At 40.3% G+C, this 26,121-nt stretch overlaps 1 long non-coding RNA gene across 2 annotated transcripts in view; it reads right to left on the reverse strand.

The window, feature by feature from the left end:
• Window positions 1-26,121, reverse strand: part of LOC148145964 (uncharacterized) — a 252,222-nt gene that overhangs the window by 153,697 nt on the left and 72,404 nt on the right. The window contains exons 3-4 of one of the 2 annotated variants that reach the window (XR_015761004.1): window positions 8,018-8,134; window positions 2,345-3,190 (exon numbers count right to left, since the gene is read on the reverse strand). This is a non-coding gene — a long non-coding RNA (uncharacterized LOC148145964). Of the gene's footprint in view, window positions 1-2,344; window positions 3,191-8,017; window positions 8,135-26,121 lie in introns of those variants that run through there. The other variant, XR_015761005.1, reaches the window with a different exon arrangement.

Genomic DNA, 26,121 nt, shown 5'->3' on the forward strand with positions numbered 1-26,121 from the left:
CTTTTCAGGTTCACTTTGAATTGATTGCAATTATGCTATTCTTCTTGAGAAGTGCAAAGACACAACAGCATTAAATAATCACATGCTTATTGTACTCTTGTGGTTAACCAGATGGTCAGCCCTCAGTTGCCAGGCATTACTACTTATTATTACTTCAAAATATGGATGTTCTCATCAGATAATGAAATGAAATATATATCGAAGTATAAAATGATAAGAGTTTTACCCCACGCTAGGAATGTTTCTCACATGGTACTTGCAATTACGCTGATGTGTCTTCAGTCAAAGATGGAATGTTGTTCAGAAGGTTATCAGAACGAGGTTACTCACAGAAATGATCGAACCATTTTGGTCAAATCTCTTACCATCTTCCTGAAATGTCACACATTGCTGATCACTTCTTCAAACACCGTTATTTAGCAATTAAAAATCTAAATCTCAAAGCTAAAGAGCAACCAATATACATTCACGCAATGTTCATCCAGTTTCAAATGAACAATAAGCCTCTTTATTAAATCGGCTGAAGCAATTAAAACAATGCGCACTATACATGTCAAATGAACACAATGTTTACAAGGTCAGGAAGAACTGCTGACACGTCAGCTGTAGATTCTAGTCTAGCTGCAGTAAGTCTTCTAATCCTCCGCAGACAGAGTAAAATTAGTGTTTACCACCAACAGAAATATCACTGGACCAGACAACATCAAAGAGATCTACTTTTCAACGTGCAAGAGCCATCACCTTTTATATATAATAGGATTAAGAAACCACAGAACAATTTGATCAATTAAGAAGATCAAAGTTTGGACTTCATACTCAATTACTTTCTGAAGGAACAGTGATTGATTTTTACACATGGCTTGCAACAGCTTTATAATAAAAAAAATCCAGTGAAAAAGGGCAAATTTAGTAATACCAACCTTTGCTTTTTTTAACTTAAAGTCATTTTTCAAATGTGTAAGTGGTTTCAGAATTTCCTTATGGATGCCACATAAATAATGGGGAACACACATGAAGTTATGATTCAGGTTTTCAGATGTAGGTTCTTTTAACATTAATGAGTGAGAATACAGAAGCTATCAAAGCCCAATGGTCAGGTTCATCACCATATGATGTCACATCGATAGAAGCAAGTTAAATTAATTGAAATCAGTTACTTGACTTGTACAGATTAATCCTTCTACTAACCCTAATAAAAGTGAGTTGAACTTTGCATTGAAAGGAAAATCACAATCCAATTCTATTTTCATGAAACTCGATTTAACCTATAACTGAAAGAGAAGGAGACACACCATCAAAGCAGCAACATGTTGACTGCATAAAACCAATAGAGTGCTCAAGGTATCTAAATACTTCTGCTCAATTTTAACCTCCCAGTGATGGATATAAATTTGAAATGTGAAGTAAATCATTAGCAATTCTTGGTTAGCTTCCCACCTGAAACTAGTGACCAGCAGATGAGGTTCTGGTAGCTGCGGCCACCTGCAAGGAGGTACGTTGGCAGAGGCTTGGGGATGGTAGCTCTAAGGAAATGGTGAAAGGTTCCCACAGGAAAGAATGTGAGAGTCACTCCATGACAGTGTAAACCATGACACTCCTTGTGAGGAAAGAAAATACTCCTGCTTGCATGCTTCCAGATCCAGGAGGACCTTGTTATTCTGTCCCTGGCAACTGCCAACCCACCTTCATTTGGTCAAAAAGCCAAGGAGGCTTCTCTCAAGCCCAAATGAAACTGCAATCAGGGTCCTTAGAACCCCATTTACACCAACTCAGGAAGTTCCTGTCTGTTTTCAGCAAGCAGCTCAGCTACCAAAATAGACCACCCAATTCCAACCAAAGCAGGTACTCTGAACACACTATATTGAAGCCCCTCTACTCTCACTCTCATGCCTACCACTCCACTCTTACCAAGACAATTTGCTTCAACACAACCCTTTTCAGAGTCAGCGCAAATAAATTGTTCACAACCAAAGTGGTGGATGACTAAACTGCCCTTAAAGCAAAGGATTCAAGGTTGAATCTGCTCTGTTCTGCTCTGTGTGAAATATTACACTTCTAGAATAAGTAAGTCTCTGTAAAGCTGTACCTTTCAACCTGGCAAATCTGAAATGAACACTATTGTCAGTCATCATTATTGTCATGTACTCAGTCTAATTCCATTCTTAGAAACTGAATGATTTATTTCTCCTTTGGCTGTTTCTAAATATCTGAATGTATTTATAATTTAGATAAACTATTTCCCTTCATGCAGAGCTATTTCTCTGGTTCTGTTCCTGAATTATAAACTTCGCTATCATAAGTTGAAGGATGACTTTGGCAATAATTTATCCTTAGATAAGAGTTTAATTTATTTTGTTTGACAGTTGACAAAAAACACAAACTAGATTTTGACTCTTTAACTCATTAGAAAAGACCTAATGTCTCATCCAAGTATTGAGACACTCTGTCTAATGGAACAGATGGATGACCTCAGAACACCAAGGCACAATGCATTTAGCAATGCAAAGAGACTTAAGCATAATCTCTCAAACTGTTCAGTTTTCTAAGTGTGCTGGCATCTTTTTCCATTAGCTTTGAACAGGGCAATACGGCAGGAATTCCTCTGGGTAATGTCCGAGTTCCACCCACTTTTAGCTTCTTCATTCATGATCTTCCACCTATCATGAAGTCAGAATTGAGGATGTTCACTGATGGTTGTACAATGTTCAGCAGCATTCATGACTCCTCAGATATTGAATGAATTGAATTTATTTTCATGTATACTGAGGCACAGTGAAAAGCTTTGTCGTGCAAGCAATACAGGCAGATCACAGAGTTAAGTGGCATAGATAGATAAATAATAGATAAACAGTGGCAAAAACAAAAACACAGGTACAGGTGAATGTTAAGAGCTTGTGAGTCCATTCAGCATTCTAACAACAGTAGTGTAGAAACTGTTCGAAACTGGCTGGTGCGTGTGTTCAGGCTTCTGTATCTTCTCCCCAATGGTAGAGGTTATAGAGAAACATTGCCAGGAGGGATGGATCTTTAAGGATCTTTTGACAGCGGGCCTGGTAGATGGATTCTATAGATGGGAGGTTGGCTTTTGTGACTGTCCGGGCCATGTTCACCATTCTCTGTAACCGCCTCCGATCTTGAATGGTCCAGTTGCCATACCAGGTAGTGATACTTACTGACATAGTCTGTGGAACTGGAGGACATTCAGATTTGTAGAAAGTGAGGACTGCAGATGCTGGAGATCAGAGTTGAGAGTGTGGTGCTGGGAAAGCACAGCAGGTCAGGCAGCATCTGAGGAGCAGAAGAATCGACATTTCAGGCATAAGCCCTTCATCGGGCTTCCTGGTGAAGGGCTTATACCTGAAACATCGATTCTCTTGCTCCTCCGATGCTGCCTGATCTGCTTTGCTTTCCCAGCACCACACTCTCCACATTCAGATTTGGGCTGATAAATGGCAGGTGGCATTTGCACCACATAAGTGCCAGGCAATGACCAGCTTCAATAAAAGACCCTCTAACCATTGCACCTTGACACCACCATAATTGAAGCATCCACTATCAACATCATAGATATTCCCAATGACTAGAAACTGAATTGATCAAGCATTTAACAGTGGGTACAAGAACAGGTAAGAGGCTAGAAATACTGACGTAACTCACCTTCTTGCTTTCCAATGTCTGTTCCTAATTGGGAATGCACAAATCACGAGTGTGAAAGAATACTCTCCATCTTCCCGAATAAGTGCAGCTCCAACAACACTTAAGAAGCTCAACGCTATTCAAGACAAAGCAGTCTGTTTGATTGGCACCCCATGCATCATCTTCAATATTTAGTGCCTCCACCACCTTCACATAGTAGCAGCAATGTGTACCATCTACAAGGTACACTGCGGAAATTCACCTTGGCTCTTTCAACAGTACTTTCCAAACGCATAACCACAACAACCTCAAAGCATTATTGTAGCAGATGAATGGGAATATCATGACCTGTAATCTTCCCTTTTGGCCACACCACACTGACTTGGAACTATACAGCAGTTCCTTCGTTATCCCTGAATCAAAATGCTGGAAGATCCTTCCTACCAGTATTATGAGTCTCCTAAGGACTGCAGCAGTTCAAGAAGGCAGCTCGTCATTATCTACTTGAGGGTATTTACGGGTGGAGAATAAATTCTGGCCCAGCAAAAAACACTCGAATTCTGTAACTGAATAAATAAAAATAATCTCACTTCCATGTCAAAACCTGTGTTGCTTCCTTAAAGGAAGACTCATCAAAGGACAGCAGGAGCCATTTTCTACAATCAAAGACCATGGGGTAGAGGTCTCACTCATGTAATTGATGGCTGCCAGTGGCTGCTATCATTTTAATGGTCACTCAAGCAGTAGGCCATCTCTGAAAACAGACTGTAGGAGAGGGGAGGGGACAAAGGGTTCTGAATTTCACAGGGTGTGGCTAACAAAGGAAGGACAAGGTCATGGCTCTTTGTGGAACCCTCCTTCCTAATGTTGAATACCTCGATGAATGGATTTGAATGAGTGAATGCCCCCGAATGCCGACCTGCAACCTCACAGACATTTACCTATTGTGCTCCCTGCAGGTTGTGATGACTGCTTTCTGATTGTTTTCATCAGCAGGGGAATGAGACCCCAGAGTGAGCATTAATTTCTCAGTTGAGGGCTGTCATAGCCGATGGGGTAGGAAGGCTGTCATAGGGTGGTTAATTCGAGTGGAGGGGAAGACTGCAGAGATCCCACCCTCCTTCTGATTCATCGTCTTCTCCTACCAAACCCACCACAAAGAGAGGCATTAAATTCCACCCCAGCTTTAATCGGTTTGGGCTCAGGTTTGAGACTTTGGGTTCTGCCAGGTCTGTCTGGAGACAGCCCTTGTCTGAAGAAGCTATTTTCCAGTTCCAATCAAAGGTCATCACTTGAAACATTATCATCCTCTGTGCATGTTGCTAGACCTGCTGATTATTTCCAGCTTCTTCTGTTCTTATTATTTTTGTTTAGGCAGCATGCATTTCAATGGACAAGACTGGCTTAGCTTTTCAAGCTAAAACTAAGGGAGATGAACTCCTGTCTGGAGATAGAGAGGCTTATTATCACTGCCATTGACCTCAAACTAAAGTCAGCAACCTTCCTGCCTCACAATGGTGATCCACCAGCTGTTGTTCCAAAGGCTACATATCCGGTTTAACATGGAAACTATGTTCAATTTTACACTGTGGATGACTTTTGGTCATAACTAACATGCATATGAAATTGAATTTGTCAAAAATAAGTGCCCTTCTCAAATTCTTATTCTGAGCAAACGCATGTAAGTCTGTAAAAGGGGACAGCGAGGCTTTGATTGGGGGGTGGGGGGATGGTGGATACTGGAAACCAAGTGCAGTGCAATACTGACTACATTTCTTGCCATTAACTGCTGTCTCTAAACACTAACTGCAACTGGAAAATGCTGGAACAATGTGTGGGAGGGTGGTGTCAATATCAATTTGATGGGCAAAAACACAGGATTCATGTCTGTGTGAAAATGCTGTGGTTTCAAGAGGTGTATTTTGTCCTTTTTTATGAAGAAAGGTGGAGACAGAGGTGCTGAGCAGTCTATTCCAAAGCCAACAAAGTAAACAGCTTTTCAGGCCTTAGGGTTTTTTTAAAAGTTAAAACAATAGAAACAGCCTGCATGGGTAAGGTTTAGCTACCACAGAACCAGGATTTTTTAGTTTTAGTTTTTAGCAGTTGCTGAGGTTTTGAAGCTGGATGTGGAAGTTTTACTACTCCCTCAGTTACAGCTAATAATTAGGATTCTCATCCAGCTGTTAGCATTGCACATGAGACAATCAACCTTAGTGAATTTGCCTTTGCCAAGGGTGTGTTTATGGTATGTTACTATATTGGAACAGTTAATTAGCAATTTATATATATATATGTATGTATGTATGTATGTATATATATATATATATATAGTTAAGCAATTCATAGAGTTTCAGTTAAGCCAATTTTTTAAACATTTGTTTTGAATGTATTTTAACTGTAGCATAAAAATAAAATGTGTCTCGTGTAAAGTAGAGTAGTATGACCAATCAAGTTGCATCTGGAATGCAGCACTTTACACTTACCTCTAAAATAAAAAAAAAAGTTAGGGTCTAGGCAATCTTCTGAATATAATTTGAGGGGTTTGGTCTGGTCCATAACACTGTTAAAATCTACAACGTTGAAGGGACAAATACATAAAGCATGGTTTGGCAAACATTTCATTTTCAAACACATCTTTGTCCATTTGCAATGCATACAGGGTGAACATGTTTAAGGTCTTAATGTTGGTCAAGTGCGATTGGCACTATGTCACTAATGCTTACAAGTTGAACATGGGCATCTCAATGCAGAAGGTAGCAGCACTGACTTAAGAAGCAAACGCTGGCCCATAATTTATGAAACTTCCAAGATGCTGTGGGAAGAGGGGAACATGGCTTCACCGTCTGTTACTTAAGTATCATGATGGACTCTGCTGAGTGCCACGAACAGTCAAATGGTTGAGATGGGTCTAGAATAGGAGCGGAATGCAGAATATAGCAGGTCCTAGCTTTTTGATGGAATGTGTTGGTCACTCATCTAGGGCAGCTCCTTCACCAGTTTGGTGTGCATGCTGGGACCAGAGCCATGGTAGAACAGATGATGGGGTTGCTAAATGTGTTTCTACACTGCACGGACTGGTCAGATAGGACTCTGAGTATAAAAGAGAGTGTGGCGTATTGTGTTCTGCACAATTTAAGCAGACAACATGGCGATGTGATAAATGCTAAGCAACTGGGGGAATGAGAGCAGCCTTCCAGGTTAGAGAACCATCTTGGAATATTCAATAGTCACTGATCACAATGCCAGCATTAGGTTTGCATTGTGGGGGTCAACTGCAACCTCTATATTCATTTTGCTTGTATTCACTTTAGCTGGCTGTAAATAAACATTCGTCATTGGAATTGTCTGAGCATTTACCTGCATGTGATGTTGTCCTACTGGACACTGACAAGTTGCAGATCTCTGATGGTCATTGGGGACAGAGTAGTGGTGACCTAGACAGGATGCTTAGAAGAGTGTAAGGTGTATGGTCCAGTGGTTAGGCAATGCCTAGGGTGAGAAAGTAGGGTTGTGTGTTCAACTCAGTGTTAGCCATACTGGCTACGTGCCATGAGCTGTGTTGTCTCGTGGCTGATGTGCCATTATAGTGCCAGGGAGGGACAACGCCTAATTGTCAATACTTGGTCTGATTGAAAGATTGAGCAGGTGCCAAGGATGCAAGTCTTTCGGTATATATTCATTGACTGACAAGTTGTTGCGGGAACTGTCCCTGGTAAAGTGGGACTTGAATCAGGTGAGAGGGACAGCACAGGGGCAGGCAGTAGTTAATAAGGCAAGATACAGCAAGATGCAGCAAGGAGTCTCATTGGCCTTGCAGCAAGAAGCCCTCCCAAAAAATCCCAACCAAACTGTCCTCCATAAAGAAGTAGGATTCAGCCCATCATTTTATGTTCTGAAATATTAATTGGCACTTTTCAGTTACTGTTTTGCATCACTTCCTATATGGTCACTTATAAAGATTGCAAAGTTCATTTCCTACTTGTTAACATGCTAAATTATGATTATTCCAGCTGCCCTCTGAATGACTGTCTTAATTTATCAACAGAATTATTTTAAACCTCTCCCTATTGGTAACCTCATATTTCTGATTGAGGAGATTTACTAACATGTAATTATGTGAAGAATCTTAATACAACCTTGTCTTCTAAAATTAACACCAGAGATATGAAGTGCTTTTCCGATGTTTAATCTGCTGTATTTGTATCTCTGGAGGTGCAATATGCCACTTATCAATATATTTGAACATGCAGAGCAAATGAAGAAGTCACTAAATAAAACTAATAATTGTAAGAGAAGATATAACATAAAAAGTTAATTTTACAGACATTTTCTGTAGTTGCAATGTTAATACGTTTTTTAATCAGGAGTGAGAAATAGGTACCTTAATGATGCCTCCATATTCCAATTAGCTTGTAAATAATTTGATGATTAATCCTAAAGTATTCAAGGGGTTCCTTGGGGAATGCCAATAATTGCATAACTTCAATTGGCTTTTTATCTGTAAATAAATGCAAGAGATGTGTGCGATTTTCTTAAGCTATTATTCTACATTATAAAAATGCATGAACTCTTAAAGTAACACAGAATAACTATAGGATAGCTAGTTCTCACCACATAGAACACTGGCAAACTAAGGAAGGTTATGATTGTTACACGGTAAATTAGGTGCTCACTGAAGAACAACATCAGCTCAAATGGACTCAAAGACGATGGTTGACAGCTGTAGAAAGCTGTGACACCAGACGAGTAAAACTATTTATTTTATAGATATTTTTCCTCATTTATTGTCCCATTCATCACAATGTATACAGATTACACTGAAATAAATTACTTTCAGTGATATTACGTAGTTTTCATCCAATTTTTTTTATCTTCCATGTATTTAATTAAAATATGTCATAACAAATATAAGCTTGAAATCCCATCTGGAGACACATGATTGGTGCCATAAATTGTCTGCTGTTGCCTCAGTGAGTTTTGTAAAATTGTAATTAAAGAACTGATAAATTAGTCTAAGTAGTACATTTTTATTTTACTTTCAGCAGCACTTGTCACTGCAAGAGTTAATTTTTGTTTTAAAAATCACATTAATTTTAACCACTTCTCTTTCAAAACTGCTTCAGCCATGGATTGGTTGGCAGCCCTCTTGCTTGGGTTGTAAACTTCTGGGTTCAGTTTAAGCAAAGAAATCAAAGTTGACTCTCCAATGCAGTTCTGATGGAGTGCTGCGTTGTTGGAGGTGCCACCTTTCTGGTGAACCAATAAGCTCTCAGGCAGACATAAAAAAAATTCCATGGTATAATCTTGAAGAGAAATATTAAGTCTCACATCCTGAATAACTTTTATCCCTCTATCAAATCACAAAAACAAATTACCTGGTCATTATCACGTTGCTGTTTGTTTATTATACATTGCATCTCAAAAGCCTGTCATTGACAATAAAGAGCTATGAAATGTCTAGTGGTCTGGAAACACAGTTTAGAATTGTCAGTCAGGCTTGATGTGTGGTACACTGACATAGACTGAATGCTACATACACATAGGGGTTTGTTCTTTGCAGTCATATAAAACATGTACACACACTGCACCCGTTGCAACACAACAAAATGGATGACATATATCCGTGGTCCATTTCTCAGGACAATTCCCTTTCCAATTACAGGCAACCTGCCTGCCTCAAAATTTAACCAAAGTTTGCAATTAACTGTCAATCAGTGTTAATGGGTGCCTTCTCCATGGCAACACCAATACCAATCAGAGTCCACCTGCCAACCAGCACTATTCTCTCAAGCAGTATGAATGTTTGTTTTCCCTTGGCGTGGTATTCTTGTGAAGTATCCTGATGAATGCAAGACAAAAATCTTCAACAGAATGTGTCTTCTTGAACAATAGTAAAGGGTAATGAATGATATTGTTGGAGGGAGATGAAGAATAGAAGGAGGCATTAGAATTTCTAACACAAAAACAGAAGTTGCCGGAAAAAACTCAGTAGGTCTGGCAGCATCTATGAAGAGAAATCAGGGTTAACATTTCAGGTCCAGAGACTCTTCCTCAGACCCAAAATGTTTAGTCTGATTTTTCTTCACAGCTGCTGCCAGACCTGCTGAGCTTTTCCAGAAATTTCTGCTTTTGTTTCTGATTTACAGCATCCATAGTTCTTTCAGTTTTTATTCAGATTTCTAGCTTACATTTAGCTAACTTACATCTATTTCAGGTGCCACTGATGAAAAATATAGCTCCCAAGCCAATATCCGGGTTTACCGAGATATTGAGGCATGGCACTTATGCAATTCTGGAACCATTCCTCGTAAGTCACTATGTAAGAGAAAATAGAGAATACTAGATAAAGAAAAGAAAATCTGATATGAATGGAATCACAGTCAACTAATGCGAAATGGATCCAATTTCACTGTGTTATTGAATCTCTTATATTAGACAGGCAACACGGTGGCTCATTAGTTAACACTGCTGCCTCACAGTGCCAAGGACCTTGGTTTGATTCCAACCTTGGAGCTTACCCATTTTTCCCATGTCAACATCGGTTTCCATCAGGTGCTCTGGTTTCCTTCCACAATCCAAAGGTGTGCGGGTTAGGTGCACTAGCCATGCTAAATATGGGTTTACGGGGTTAGGCTGTAGTACTGCATCTGAGTGGGATGTTTGTTGGTACTGACTTGATGGGCCAAATGGCCTCTTTCTGCACTGTAGCAACTCTGTGATTCTACATCTTGAAAAGAGGCTTTTAAGCCAGCTAAACTTTGCTACTGGTTGTTGAGGAACTATCTACTCTCATCCTATGCCGTTGCACTTTCTCTGAATTTTCTACTTCTTTTCTAACTTTCTAAATGTCAGAACATGGATCTGGAGTACCTGGTTCCCAAATTTCATTGCCCACTGTATCTCATCCACATAAGGTCAGAGTAAAAATACTACATAACATCACAGTACTTGGTTTCAATGACATTTTCATACTGAGAATGATAATGCCACAGAACTGTTTCATTGTATTTCCATTAGTCTGTAGACTGTTTGTAGAGTTCAGTATTAAGTAGATTTGCCTTTTATTAACTACAGCTTCACTTTGGGAGTAGACATAAGATTTGCACGTGGATGCCTTTATCTCTGGTGCTCAATCTTTACTAACTGGAATTGATTAACATTGAAGCAAGAGCCATTTCCAATTGTCCAAGTAAGAATCTATGCTACTTAAACATAGATACTAATGTATAACAAACAGTTTCATTACCTCAGTACTTGTATAAAACTCTCATATTCCGGCAGCAACTGTTGTAATGTCATGCTGTTTCAAAACACTTCCCTTACTGATTATGCAATATACCCCCAAACCTGGGTTAAATAATCCCTGTTCAATCAAAACATTAAGTTACAATGATATATGATAATTCTTTCAGTTGGTCACAGCACCCTCTGAAATAAAATTGTTAGCATGAGTGTTGTGTAATTATTTTCTTACCTCATCTCCATCACAGCTTATTGAAATGGAGTTGAAAATTGTGTGGCGTTGGAAAAAACACAGCAGGTCAGGCAGTATCTGAGGAGGGGAGAGAAAACATTTTTGACATAAGCTCATCACCAGGAATGTGGAGAGGGAAGGGACCTGAGAGATAAATTGGGGGGAGGGGTGGGGCTAGGGGGAAGGCAGTTGAAATGACGATAGGTGGATGCAGGTAGCAGGTGATTGGGTTAGGTCGTTGGGGAGGGAAGAGTTGATTGGTGGGAAGGAAGATGGGCACGTAGAATAGGTCAAGAGGGCATTGCCAAGTTGGAGGGTTGGATCTGGCATGAGGTTGGGGGGGGGGGGGGGTGCAGATTTGGAAACTGATGTTCAATGTAGATGTTGTGTGGTTGTAGGGGTAAGATGAGGTGTTCTTCCTCATTTGATTTGGCGATGGAGGAGGTCCAGGACTTGTATGTCCTTGGGGGAGTGAGAAGGGGAGTTGAAGTGGTTGGCCACAGGGTGGTGTGATTTTTCGGTGCATGCAGACCAGAGATGTTCCCTGAACTGCTCCGCGAGTTGGCGCTCGGTCTCCCCGATGTAGATCAGACCACATCGAGAGCAACATATTCAGTGAATGAGATGGGAGGATGTGCAGGAAAGTATCTGCTGGATTTGAAATGATCTTTTAGGGCCTCGGATGGAGGTGAAGTGGAAAGGTGTAGGCCACGGGGTTTGCATCCTGTGTAGCGGCAGGCCAAGGTGCCGGATGTAGAGGGTGGGTTGGTGGGAAGCTTGGACCTAAAGAGGGCTTCACACAGGGAATGCAGATAGAGGTAGGGAGGGAAATATATTTTTGGTGGTGGAGTCTGATTGTAGGTGGCAAAAATGGCGAAGGATAAAACGCTTTATCTGGAGATTCATGGGGTGGATGGTGAGGACCAAGAAGGTTCTACCTCTGTTACAGTTGAGGAGGACTGGTGGTTCGAGGGCAAAGGTGCATGAAGTGGAGGAGATGTGATGGAGGGCATTGTTGATCACTCGGGAGGGGAAATTGCCATCCTGGAAATAGGAGGACATCTGAGATGTCCTGGAATGGAATTCTTCTCCTGGGACCAGATATGGTTGATGTGCGGAGGAATTAGGAGCAAGGGATTGTGTTATTACAGGAGGCGGAGTGGGAGGAGGAGGTGTAGTCAAGGTAGCTGTGAGAGTTGGTGGGTTTGAAATAGATGTCCATGTTGAGTCATTCGCTGGAGACGGAGACGGAGAGGGTTAGGAGGTGTCTGAGATGGTCCATGTGAACTTGAGGTCAGGGTGGAAGGTGTTGGTGAAGTTGATAAACTGTTCAACCTCCTCGTGGGAGCACGAGGTAACGCTGAGACATTCATTGACGTAGCAGCACCTTTTCCTCTACTACACTGATCGGCATCGCCACGTACTCCCACAAGGAGGTTGAATAGGTCACTAACTTCACCAACACCTTCCACCCTGACCTCAAGTTCACATGGACCATCTTGGACACCTCCCTCCCCTTCCTTGACCTCTCTGTCTCCATCTCCAGCGACCAACTCAACATGGACATCTATTTCAAACCCATGGACTCCCATAGCTACCTTGACTACACCTCCTCCCACCCCCACCTCCTGTAACAACACGATCCCTTTCTCCTAATTCCTCCACATCTGCCATATCTGCTCCCAGCAGCAATCCCACTCCAGGACATCCAAGATGGCCTCCTATTTCCTGGATGGCAATTTCCCTCCTGAGTAGTCAACAATACTCTCCATCATATCTCCTCCACTTCCCGCACCTCCACCCTTGAACCACACCCCCCGAACCACAACAAAGATAGAACCTCCTTGATCCTCACCTTCCATCCCATGAATCTCCGGATACAGTGCATTATCCTCTGCCATTTTCACCATCTAGAGTCAGACCCCAACACCAAAAATATATTCCCCCCCCATCCCTATTTGCATTCCGCAGAGACCATTCCCTCCATGACTCCCTCATTAGGTCCACGCTCCCCACCGACCCACCCTCTACACCCAGCACCTTCCCTTGCTGCCACACAAGGTGTAAAATCTGTGGCCACACCTTCCCACCTCACCTCTGTCTAAGGCCCCAAAGGATCTTTTCAAATCTGGCAGCGATTTCTCTGCACATCCTCTTACCTCATTTATTGCATGCGTTGCCCTCGATGTGGTCTCCTCTACATCGGGGAGACTGAGCGCCAACTCATGAAGCAGTTCAGGGAACATCTTTGGTGCGCGCACACCAACGAACCTAACTGCCCTGTGGCCAACCACTTCAACTCCCCCTCCCACTTTCCCAAGGACATGCAAATCCTGGGCCTCCTCCATCGCCAAATCAAAGCCACTCACCAAATGGAGGAAGAACACCTCCTCTCTGCCTCAGGACCCTACAATCGCACAGCATCAACATTGACTTCACCCACCACCCTTTCCCCACCACCTATCCCAGCTCCAACCCTCCAACTTGGCACCACCCTCTTGACCTGTCCTACCTGTCCATCTTCCTTCCCACCTATCCACTCCAACCTCCCCAACGACCTATCACAATCACCTCCTACCTGCATCCACCTATCACGATCCCACCTATCTTCCCCCCAGCCCCACCCCTCCTCTCCATCACTATTAATTCTCAGCCCCCTTCCCGCTCCACATTCCTGATGATGGGCTTATGCCCAAAACATTGACTCTCCTGCTCCTCAGATGCTGCCTGACCTGCTGTGCTTTTTCCAGCACCATACTTTTCGACTCTCCAGCATGTACAGTCCTCCCTTTCTCCTGATTACTGAAATGGAGGCAAACATGAGTGACTTTCAATCTTACACAACAATCAGAATATTTTTGGACACAAACAAACCCTAGGCTGACATATATCAGATTTTTTATAAAGTCACTCTCTTTCACATGTTCAGTTGGATCATGACCAACATGCAACATTTAGCATTCTCTATGTGTAACTTGTGCTTCATACTATAGACACTGCATGGAAAAATACTCTTTGCTGAGCTATTTTTGTAATTATAGAGTCATAGAGTCATGGAGATGTACAGCATGGAAACAGACCCTTCGACATACCAAATGCCTTCTTCACTATCCTATCTACCTGTGACTCCAATTTCAAGGAGCTTCACTCCAAGTTCTCTTTGTTCAGCAACACTCCCTAGGACCTTACCATTAAGTGTATAAGTCTTGAAATGACCTGATTATTTATAAATTCCAGCAATGCATAACAAAACCCAAAGAGTCTTCCTTTGGAACTTGGCCCAAGGCAAGAGACATTTTAAACATGGTTGTACCTATACTTTGCAGTAAATCAAGCAAATCATTTTCCCTCTAAGAATCCAAAGGAATCCTAATGTTCTGCTCCTTCTGAACATCTAACAAGTTTGACTTTTTTTCTAACTCATGTGGGAGTCCAGCTTTCTCTGTTGGTCTGACACCACAATCTTCAATTGCTGACTCCTTAAAACACAGCTGTTTTTCTGACCTCTATCAGACTGCAGTTGCTCTAATTCTCTGGACTATTTCTAAGTCTGATACACATAACTGCCATTATTGAGTTATTTTCCAGAAGCGTGCAGTTTTCACATACACGATGAAAAATAAATGAAAAGCTGCCGGCAATATGTCTTTCTCATTTCGTTTTAAATCACCCTTTGAATTGCTCAGGGGAAAACATGATACTTACACTTTCCATGTTTCTAATCAAATTATCTGCTCCCTGTTGACTTCTTTTTTTGCTTCTAAGTTCCTCTGTGTCAACAGAGTTTTCGAACATGATTCTTAAAATGCTAGAAATTATTGGTGAAGTTATTTCATTGTTTTATCTTTTGTATTTCCCAAGAAGTATCCAAATGCAGAACCTTCTTGGATGAAAGGGTATTTCCTTATATTGCTGTGTAATTAGTTACACTGGAGGATAAGCAAATATCACACTGTAACAGATCATCTGTTTTTCCCTTTTCTTAATGAGTATGTGGCCTTGTAGTTTTTTTTGCCACTCTGACTTGATTGAGATCAGAAATTCAACACATGAGGAATTCACTTCACAAGACAGCATGATGAAGCTTCAATATGTTTTTCCCCAGTTGCCTTCTCCTCTCATCAATTCCTAATTCAATTATTAAAAGGCAAGCCCCCAGAGCTATGTGAAGGCTCTCCATCCTGGCTATCAAACGATCACCATCAAAACTAGTTCTGTTTCATTTTTGCAACAAACATTGACATAACTGACCAAATATATAAAGCAAAGTATTTATAGTATTACAAATAATTACACATTAAATTTAGATAGATGCGTTTTAAAGTTTTCATTGTGTTAGTTATCATTAGATGTTTTGATGGAAAGGCAATAATCATTCCATTGGGTTGCTGCATAAAATAAGATTTTGGATCATTTATGTCAAACGTCCTCCCATGGCAGCAATGGCATTGCAATATTAAAAGACTGGAATAATTTATGCCTTAACCTTGTCCTCCTTCATAAGTGTGGGGAGAAACATATTGCAGGCAGGTAAAGACATTTATCATGAACAGGGAGAGTTTGATGAGATCCATAGCTTTTATTATAAAATCAATCAAAATAGATTAGTCTTCTTCACAAAAGGCTTGAAACCAGAAGCATGATCTTTCCTGTTTAAATTTAAACAGCAAATGACTCAAAGCATGGTTTCTCTTTGCTGCCCTTCAGATTTCACCAGCCGTGCTTATATCCTGAACCTTAATAATGCAATGGGAGAGAAGAATGCAAGGAAAACACAGGCAGGAGAGAAAGAGAGAAAGCAGACTCAGATTGGAAGGCAAACAGTGCATATAACTCCACTTTGATTGACCTATGTATCATCTGTGTTGAATTGCAGTATGGAAATGTGCATAAAAATCCGATTCCACTACAAGGAAAGGAATGAAAGCAATCTGTGCAAGGTGATGTTTTATTTTTAGGGGAGAGTCTTAAATTCTTTAAACTTCTTCAATAATAATGTTTAAAAATAGCAATTAATAATAACATTTACACTGAATAAAGTAGTTGTTGGAGTTCTTAAACAAAGCAGCAAGTGCTGGAGAAACTCAGCAGGTCTGGCACAATCTATGAAGACAGAAGCAGAGTCAATGTTTCTAATCCAATATGATTCTTATCCAAAGATGTTTCTCCAGTACTTCCTGTTACGTACAGTTAGTGAGCTTAGAAGGTGCGAGCTGTAGTGAACTGAAGTGATCCTTATGGCGTCATGAACAATGATGGCAAAACTGAAATGAAGAATTTTTAAATATCTTATAGTCAGGAATTCATCTTGTCAAATTCATATTTACGTATTGATCCACATTTTATGGAAAATGGCAAAGTGATGATACTCACTGTGGTCTTAAACTAACCTGCTATAAGGATCTATCGATCTCTGTGGCATTGAATTCCCTTTTCACAAAGTTGTTTTGATTCTGGGGTTGGCTTAAAGGGATTTCTAAACATTTAGCAACAGTGATGCCAACTAGCAGATTCAGAAGCCAATCACAATACATGTGATAATAAACCCAAATCAAATCAATCTAATAAAAATCTGACATTAAAGAATTCTTACAGGCAGCAAAACAAGAAACAAAAACCACTTATTCTCTTTTACTCTTTAATTATTTTATAAAGTAGTGTAATATTAGCACAAATAAAGTAGAAATTGAAATATCATAATCAAATTTTAAAAGTACATTGGTTCAGATCTTCCAATCAGTAGTAGAGCAGGAGTACATAACGTTGACTGTGATTTGAACTGACCTTTCACAGAAGAGCCTTAGAACATACCAGTCCTGGCTCCTGCAGGATCCATTAACAAACAGAATGGGAAGGTCTAGTGACAAAACGTAACTGCAGTGAAGCTAATTTTTCATCATTAAGTGAAAATACGCTTCTCAATGTCTGTTTTAAGTCAATTGATCTGCCGTATTTTAAAATTGACCTGTCAGCCACAGCATTGCAGAGCTGCTAACCTGACACTTTCCTACCCCTTCACCATCCCCTACACCCTCACCATCCCCTACCCCCTCACACCCCGACAATGCACACTACCCCCACCCCCTCACCAACGCTCACCCCCTCACAGTCTGACAATGTTCATCATCTCCTACTTCCTCACAGTCTGACAATGTTCACCATCTCCCAACCCCTCACACCCCGACAATGTACATTACCCCCACCCCCTCACAACGCACACCCCCCTCACAGTCTAACAATGTTCACCATCATCCACCCCCTCACATCCTGACAATATTCACCATCCCCCAATCCCTCACCATCCCGATCCCCTCACAATGCTTACTACCCCTTCACCTCCGCACACCTTCACAATGCTCACCATGCCCCACCGTAATGTCATAGAATCAGAGAATTTTATAGTACAGAAGGGGGCCATTCAACCCATTGTGTCTATACTGGTTCCTGAAAGATCTACCCAGCTTGTTCCATTCTCCAGCACTTTCTCCATAGTCCTTTAGCTTCATCACTTTCAAATATATATCCGGTCACTTTTGAAACCTCCAATGGAATCCACCTCCACCAGTCTCCCAGGAAGTGCATTCCAAGAAGTTTCTCCTCGTCTTACTGGCAATCTTGAAATTGTGACACAACGTACTTACATACCAACTATCACAATTGTTCATGATTTTGAACACCTCAATGAAGTCACCTCTTGATGTTTTTCTGCTTTGAGGAGGATTAGCCCAATTTCTCTTATTTTTCCTTGTATCTAAAATCCCTCATTCCTGGTATCATTCTTGTAAATCTCCTTTGAACTTTCTCCAGAGCCTTACCATCCTTTTGTAATGAAACACAATATTCCAAATGTGGTCTGATCAGTGATTTGTAGAGGCATTGCATTACTTCCTTCCTTTTATACTCTAACTTGCTTTAATAGTCTTATGTCCCATTCATAAACCCAAGGAGCTTATTAGCCTTCTAACAACTGTTACAACTTTCCTGGCCGCCTTCAGAAATCATGCACAAGAACCCTGAGGTCCCTCTGCTCCTGTACTCCCTCAAAGGTATATCATTGTGCCTGTATTGTCTCTCCATGTTTCTTTTATCAAAGTGCATTACCGCACATTTCTCTGCATTGAGATACATCAGTCAGGTTTCTGCTCATTTGGCCAACTTGTCAATCTCCCTCTGAAATCACTCAGCATCATCCTCACAATTCACTATTCTCCCTATCTTATTATCATCTGCAAATTAGAGATTTTGCCCTCAACACCCATCTCTAATATTACATAAATCAGAAAAAGCAGGGGTCCCAACACCGATCTCTAGGGAACACCATTTTCAACTCACCTCCAATCTGAGGAATACCCATCTATACCCACCCTCTATTTCTTATCTTTTACCAACTTCTAATCCATGATCCAAAACCCATTGATCCAAAGCATTTCTAAGCTGCTAAACAACCTGCCATGTGACACTGTATCATATGCTTTCTGAAAGTCCAAATACATAACATCCACAGCACTACCCTCATGCACTTCCTGTCACCTCGTTAAAGAGTCGTATTAAATTTGTCACACATGATCTGTCCTTGACAAAGCCATTTTAACTGTCTAGCATAAACTTATTCTTCTTGAAGTGTATATTTATCTTTCCTATATTATGGCCTCCATCAATTTTCCCACTATTGGTGTCAAACTGACAGGTTTGTAATTTTCTGGGTTATACTTTGGCTCTTTCTCAAACAACAATATCACGATTACAATCCTCCAACCCCTAGGTCAGTATTCAGAAAGTTCTGGGAAATTTCTGTCAATGTTTCTGCAACTTGCTCCCTTACCTCTCTCAGAATCTAGGATACATTTCATTCGGCACCTGGTGACTTCTCGACCTGGAGTGCTGCCAGACCTTTTAGCAACTTCTTCTTTATCTATCACTGTGCTCAGTTCCTCAATATCTACATTTTCAAGTAGACCATTGTTACCATCTCCTAATTTGGTAATGAATGGAAGCAAAGTATTCATTTAGTAGCTCTGCCATACCCTCTGCTTCAGTGAGTAATTTACCCTGCTTGTTCTAAATGGGCCCCACTCTATTCTTTGCTAATCTTTTGCTGTTAAACTAAAACAAATAGCTGTTTCCTTAGCACAGATGCTGCCAGACTTGCTGAGTTTCTCCAGTAATTTCCGTTTTGTTTCACTATTAATATGTTAATGATATATGATGACATATTGCAACAAAGCTATTGGAAACATGGAGTTTGTGGCATAAAGACACAAGAACACAAGAAATGGGATCAGGAGCAGGGGTCAATGTCTCCTCCATGTCACGCCAACATAGTCATCAACTCCCTGATATTTCAAAAATCTGTCTACCACGTCTTTGAATACTTTCAGTCATCTAGCCTCCATAACCATTTGGGGTAGAGAACTGCAAACATTTCCAACTTGAAATAGATCCATTGATCCTGACACTCTGCGCTCTATGTGTTAACCAATTCTCAAGTTATGCTGATAAATTATTCCCACTACCAGAGCTTCTATCGTGTGATACCTTGTAGAATTCATTCCAGAAATCAATGTATACTATATCTTCCAGTTATACCTTATCAAATCTGTTTGTTAAACCTTCACAAGGTTTAAGAATTCTTTAAAATTTGTCAAAAACCACATTGACATGTGTTTAATTGTAATAAGATTCTCTAAATGCCCTGCTATTTCTTTGTAATAATCAACGCAAGCATTTTTCCAATGAAGAAATAAGGCCAACTGGCCTATTGTTTCCTGCTGTTTGCAAATACCTGTCATTAGTGCTTTTCTGTGGATAAATGTTAGCTTTTCTGGACTCTCCAAACTCCTAATTTGCCTAAGTTTCTCCTATTCCAAATTGTAGCATGTGGAATTAATAGCTATATAGTAACAACTAGACAACACCATCAATTATATCAAATGGTGCCAGACCAGATGGAACTAGAACTCGAATGAAGAGTGTTCTAATAAAGTCTTGCTCAAGCATGCCTCTGAGCTTAATGTAAATAGTTAATAAAGGCTCATCACGTTACATGACCATTGGTGGCTAGTTTTCATTTGTCAAAAGCATCCAGAACCCAGTCATGATACTTCTACTTACGTGAGCTGGGTTATCATGGCAGAGTATTTATGGGATTTGGCAGACCCCAAATACGCATTCAGAAGCTTTGAGCAATATATATTGTAGAGCCCTCAGAAATACATTTTTTCGCAGAAAATGCAGTCAAAAAAAATTGCTATTGATTTTTGACATTTTGCAAGTGTTTATATTGAAAGCAGTAGCTTTTATTTAAAGGGAAAATCCATACTTGTCCAAGTCTCCAATAGCAAAGTGAAGTTTTTACTTGAATGCAAATTCAGATACAAAATTCAAATATTCTCCAGGAAGTGATTAGCAGAAGAGTGGCAAAATAGCTCAGGCTGAGCCCTCAGTTGGGAGTTCCAGAAAGTTTCTGGTGGAGGAGAGCACAAACTAGCCGTTACAAGGTTGTTTGTATGCCAGGTGGTGAGGTAGAAATTCCCTGCTGTGTGAAGTGTGAAATCCTCCTTGTTGCTTTCCCTACTGGAGAGATGTAAATAAACTTGTTCAATAATGGCTGCCTGCTGTTGAGAATGTGTTTGTTTTACTCATTGAAATACATAGCAGAAAGATGATTGGAAGAACTCTTTGGAACATTTAATTTGAGAAATTAAAGACTGAAGAACATTTTAATAGCTGTGGAACTTATAAAGTTGATTTTGAGGAAGTTTGAGAAATTTAAAAGATTCTTCATGTGTGCACATTTTATTCAGGTTGGTATATTGAATATTTGCCTTTAGTAGCCCAGGGGGAAAAAAACAGTAGGGGAGTTTATGCTACAGTTGTATAAAATGTTGTTTAGGCTGCAACTGGAATATGGTGTGCTTTCTGGTCACCATGTCATAGGACAGATGTGATTGCAGATAGGATTTACAAGACTGCAGCTTGGACTGGAGGGTCTGGGCTATGAATGAATAAGGAATTGGAAACAAAAGTCATTGAAGTCCTCTAACACTATGAACAAAGATTACACATTTGACTGAGAGTGGATGAAGTAGGCATTGAAAATAAGGTCAATGTTTCACTCCTATGATGGGACCAGATGCTTTTGAGGTGGTGTCTCATCAATGTTGCCCATGGAACCCCAGCACATAGATTGTTCAGAAATTAATATCATTTTAGACTCATAATGGTGTTGAGATTACACTGAAAATTGCATTCCAGTAAAGAAGACAGTTGCCAATGGAGACAGTTGCAGGATGCATGCCTAGAGGATCGCTGTCTCATTTTTTTTTACTTTATCAGCTGTGTATGGTAGAAATGACAAATAAAATCTACTCTACTCTACTTTACCATTACAGGTATGGTATAGCATTAGAAATCAACCTTAGAGTCAAGTTTGTAAGAGGTCTAAAGAATAATAAAATAAGCTTTTGAGTAACGACATTAAACTGATATGGAAGATGGGCTGCTATGAGAGTTTGCAAATTGTGAGGGCATACATTCCCTGAACTGACAGGAATGCTGTAGAGAATTTCAGCAAGATCCAGACTATTTCAAGCAAACTCACTGTCTCAGATCAGGACATAGATGCAATCATTACCAAAGCAACTACCATTCATTTGAATACCCCTATGTCCAGTCAGAGTGCTATGCGTAAAGGAAAGTCATACCCAGACAGCAGACAGGATTGGAGGAAACAGCCATTCTCCAGGTTGCAGTAAAGTGCCAGGTCAGAGCCATACATGAGGTCAAGATCATTGTGGATCTGAAGCTAGGTCTGGAAATCCTCAAACATGCATACGATAAATGTGGAAACAGAAATTGATGTTAAACAGCAGGAAGATCAAGAGCTGTACTCAGCAAGAGAAGCAGTACATAGAAGCTGAGAGAAATATGGCTGAAGATAAAATTCCAGTGTCTAAAATCGAAATGGAGGCAAGAGATTCACAACTGACTTTCATCATTGATCGCTCAGTTGTGTCTGTTATCTCAGAAAGAGTGCATGAGAAGTCCCTACGTCATATCCCTCGCTACAAAATAATCAAATGTCAGTGTTAGAGTGAATTACAATGGGTGCATCCTATTACTGGCCATTGGTTTATAGTATGAGGGAACAAAGTCTCCTTGATGAAAAGGAACTGACTCAATAAAGTTAAACTGGGCAAACAAGGGATCGACAAGCATATATCTGACATTGAGAAAATGCGAAGAAGGCACTAAGTAATTGTTTTGACACAAGCAAGAGAATTTTCGGTTCTCTTACAGAAATTTCCCACAATAGGTTGTTCACCTTAGGAAGTAAATTTGAACATGTTCCTGGTTTGGTTTTATTAAATCTGACATCAATATTAAAATAGGAGAAATGCGAGGCAAAATGAAGGTGATTCTTGATACAGGAGGCATCAAACCTAAACCTAGCCAGAAAGAGGGAATCAGATGAGAGGAGAGCATAATAAACCCTCAAAAGTCCAAAGCAAAACTGAGAAAGAAAGTGAAAGTGAAATTCACAAAGAAATGAAAACTTTGCCAATATTATAGAATCTACTGGTACAGCAAATTGAGTCAGGGTCTTCAGCTAAAACAAATATACCAATGTCACAATACCAACCATTTAGTGGATATGTATTTTAAGTAAAAGTTCAGGTTTGACACAGTCAGAGGTACTGAAAGAGCTAGGTTTAATAAAATTATGTCAGAAGGATAAAGAAATAGGTTGTTCTGTCCATTATGTCTTGTCAAATGATGATTCCCATAGGATCCAAGGTCAGATGGCTCATTGAAGGGTAGGTAGATGAGGTGGTAAACAAGGTATATTGGATATTTGTCTTTAGTAGCCCAGAGCAAAAAAATAATAAGAGCAGGGAAGGTTATGCTGGAATTGTATAAAATGTTGTTTAGGCTACAATTGGAGTCTGGTGTGCTTTCTGGTCACCATGTCGTAGGACAGACATGATTGCAGATAGGATTTACCAGAATGTAGCCTGGGCTGGAGGGTCTGGGCTATGAAGACAGGTTGGAATTGTTCTTCCGGAAGCAGCAATGTTTGAGAAGAGACCTAATAGAAGTGTGTACAATTATGAGGGATGTGAATGAAGTGAATAAGAAGGTACTCTTTCCATTAGTAGATGGGTTAACAACAATAAGACACAAATTTAAGGTAAGAGGTAGAAGGCTACCAGGTAAGTTGAGGGGAACTTTTATCACTCAGGGGGTGGTGGGAGTCTGGAACTCACTGCCTGAAGGAGTGGTTAGTCAGAGACTTTCAGAACATATAAATTTGGATATTCACACATTGCCATCACCTCCAGAGAACTGGGTGCCAAAAACTGGAAAATGGTTTGGACACAATGGGCTGAATGGCCTCCTCTGTGTTGTAGATGTCCATGATTTAGTCTATGAGTCTAATTTTGTGAAACAGATATTGATAAAAATTACTGTTGCAGTATTTCCCATGTAATGTTTTAATTGTGATTGCAGCAGAAGAAAATGTATGCAGTACAGCATGTTAAATTTTCAGTTATGGTTGATGTCACTTTAGTCATATTGCATTCTGAGAAACATATACATGCACCATTTGACATTTTAATGCAGAAGTTGCTTTATTAAGGGGCTGGGGAGTACAACATAGAACCTTCTTTGCTGTCTTCCTTGTCAAGACAGTTGAAGTAAATTTGTTCCATGATGGCTACCTGCTGTGAACTATCGTGGTGGGTTTAACACTATGTGAAATTCAAATCTTGTTCCAGCAGAAGGTTAGCATGTCTTTGAAAACATCCACATTAATAAGAACAACTTGAATTTATATAGCACCTTTAATAGAGAACAATGTCCAAAGCTGCTTCACAGCAGTGCTAGCAAATAATTTTGACACCCGATCACAGCAGGAGAAGTTCAAAGACATAGATATTAAAGAGTATCTTAAAGTTGAGAAAGGGGATAACAAAGCATAATGATTAATGAAGATAATTCCAGAGTGGAAGGCCTTGATAGCTGATGGCACGTCTGCCCCATGGAAGGGGACCTAACAGGGGTCACAGTCTGTGGGATATGGGATAGACCATTTAGAATTGAGATGAGGAGAAATTTCTTCACCTAGAAAGTGGGGAGCCTGTGGAATTCTCTGCCACAGAAAGCAGTTGAGGCCAAAACATTGAATGCTTTCAAGAAGCAGTTAGATATAGTTCTTAGGGCTAACGGAACAAATGGTACGGGGAGAAAACAGGATCTGGATGCTGAGTTGGATGATCATAGCCAAGATAAATTGAATTGAATTGACTTTATTGTCACGTGTACCGAGGCACAGTGAAAAGCTTTGTCTTGCGAGCAATACAGGCAGATCACACAGTTAAGTGACATAGATAAGGAAATAATAGGTAAACAGCGGCAAAAACAAAATCACAGGTACTGGTGAATGTTACGAGTTTGTTCAGTATTCTAACAACAGTAGGGTAGAAACTGTTACGAAACTGGCTGGTGCGTGTGTTCAGGCTTCTGTACCTTCTCCCCGATGGTAGAGGTTGTAGAAAAGCATTGCCAGGGTGGGATGGATCTTTAAGAATGCTGTTGGCCTTTCCTTGACAGCGGGGCTGGTAGATAGATTCTATAGATGGGAGGTTGGCCTTTGTGATTGTCCAGGCCAAGTTCACCACGCTCTGTAACCGTCTCCGATCTTGAACGCTACAGTTGCCATACCAGGTAGTGATACATGCAGACAGAATGCTCTCAATGGCGCATCTATAAAAATTGGCAAGGGTATTTGCCGTCATGCCAAATTTCCTCAGCTGCCTGAGAAAGAAGAGATGGTTGTTGGGCCTTTGTAACCAGTGCGTCCACATGAAGAGTCCAAAAAAGCCTGTTGTTGATGAGCTTGACACTCTCCCAGGAGCTTGACACTCTCCACCTCTGTGCTGTTAATGTGTAGGGGGGGGCTTGAGTAACATCCTGACGAAAGTCAATAATGAGTTCCTTGGTTTTGCCGGCATTGAGAGCTAGGTTATTCTCAGTGCACCATTATTCCAGGTCTTCCATCTCCCATCTGTAGTCTGAGTCGTCGCCATCTGAGATTCGACCGACTATGGTGGTATCATCAGCGAACTTGTAAATGGCATTAGTCTGATTATATTGAATGGTGAAGCTTGCTCAAAGGACTGAATAGCCTACTCCTGCTCCTATCTACCATGTTGTTAATGTTTATATAAAATCAGGATCACTGTTGACCTACTGCCAAAGTTGTAATGGCTGATCAGGAAACTTCCTAAGGAAAATGCCAATAACTTCATGGGTAACCTGCGCTCTGTTAAAATCTGTACAACATCAAATGGCTAAAACATTCCCTAATAATGCCAATACATTTTATTGATAATAATAATAATAATAAAATAGTTATCAATAGGATCCTTGCCTCAAAACAGAGTTTAAAAAGGCCATATTTCTAATACAATGCTAGCTTGATTTTTAATAAATTATTATTTTAGAGTTTCTACTGATTGTTAATTAATTTTGATTTGTCATTCTAAGTTGTTCCATGAAGTAAATCTGTTTCGACCTTAGATGTAAGGTAAGTTAGCAGTATATTACTGTTCAGAAAAACACAGAGCAATTAGAACTTTCTTTCTGAAACAGTGTAGGCTCTTACTCCTCATCTTTAAATACGTTCCAATGCTTGACAGAAGTGAAGTTTGATAAAAAGACAAGTTATGGAAATGTAATGAAAGTAGTCTGTTATTCAGTACAGGTCAAGCCACATGCTGCAGATTAATCTGACAGATGGTGATGGAAGCTGCCTGAACAATAAACTTGATGAGAGCAGTTTTAGCAGGTTTCACTCATTCTAAAGTTAAGCAAGACAATTTGAATCAAATAAACACTCCTGACACAATTCATCCCGTTAGATGGATAGTGTTGTTTTTGTTATAGAATCTTGACAAAATTTCAGGATGACAGGCGTCCATTTTTCCTGTGACCAGTGGGATGGGAGC

Source organism: Chiloscyllium plagiosum, unplaced genomic scaffold (genome assembly GCF_037043375.1).
Source record: "Chiloscyllium plagiosum isolate Xiang-an unplaced genomic scaffold, Cpla_swu_hap1 HiC_scaffold_22, whole genome shotgun sequence".
Taxonomy (NCBI): Eukaryota; Metazoa; Chordata; class Chondrichthyes; order Orectolobiformes; family Hemiscylliidae; genus Chiloscyllium; species Chiloscyllium plagiosum.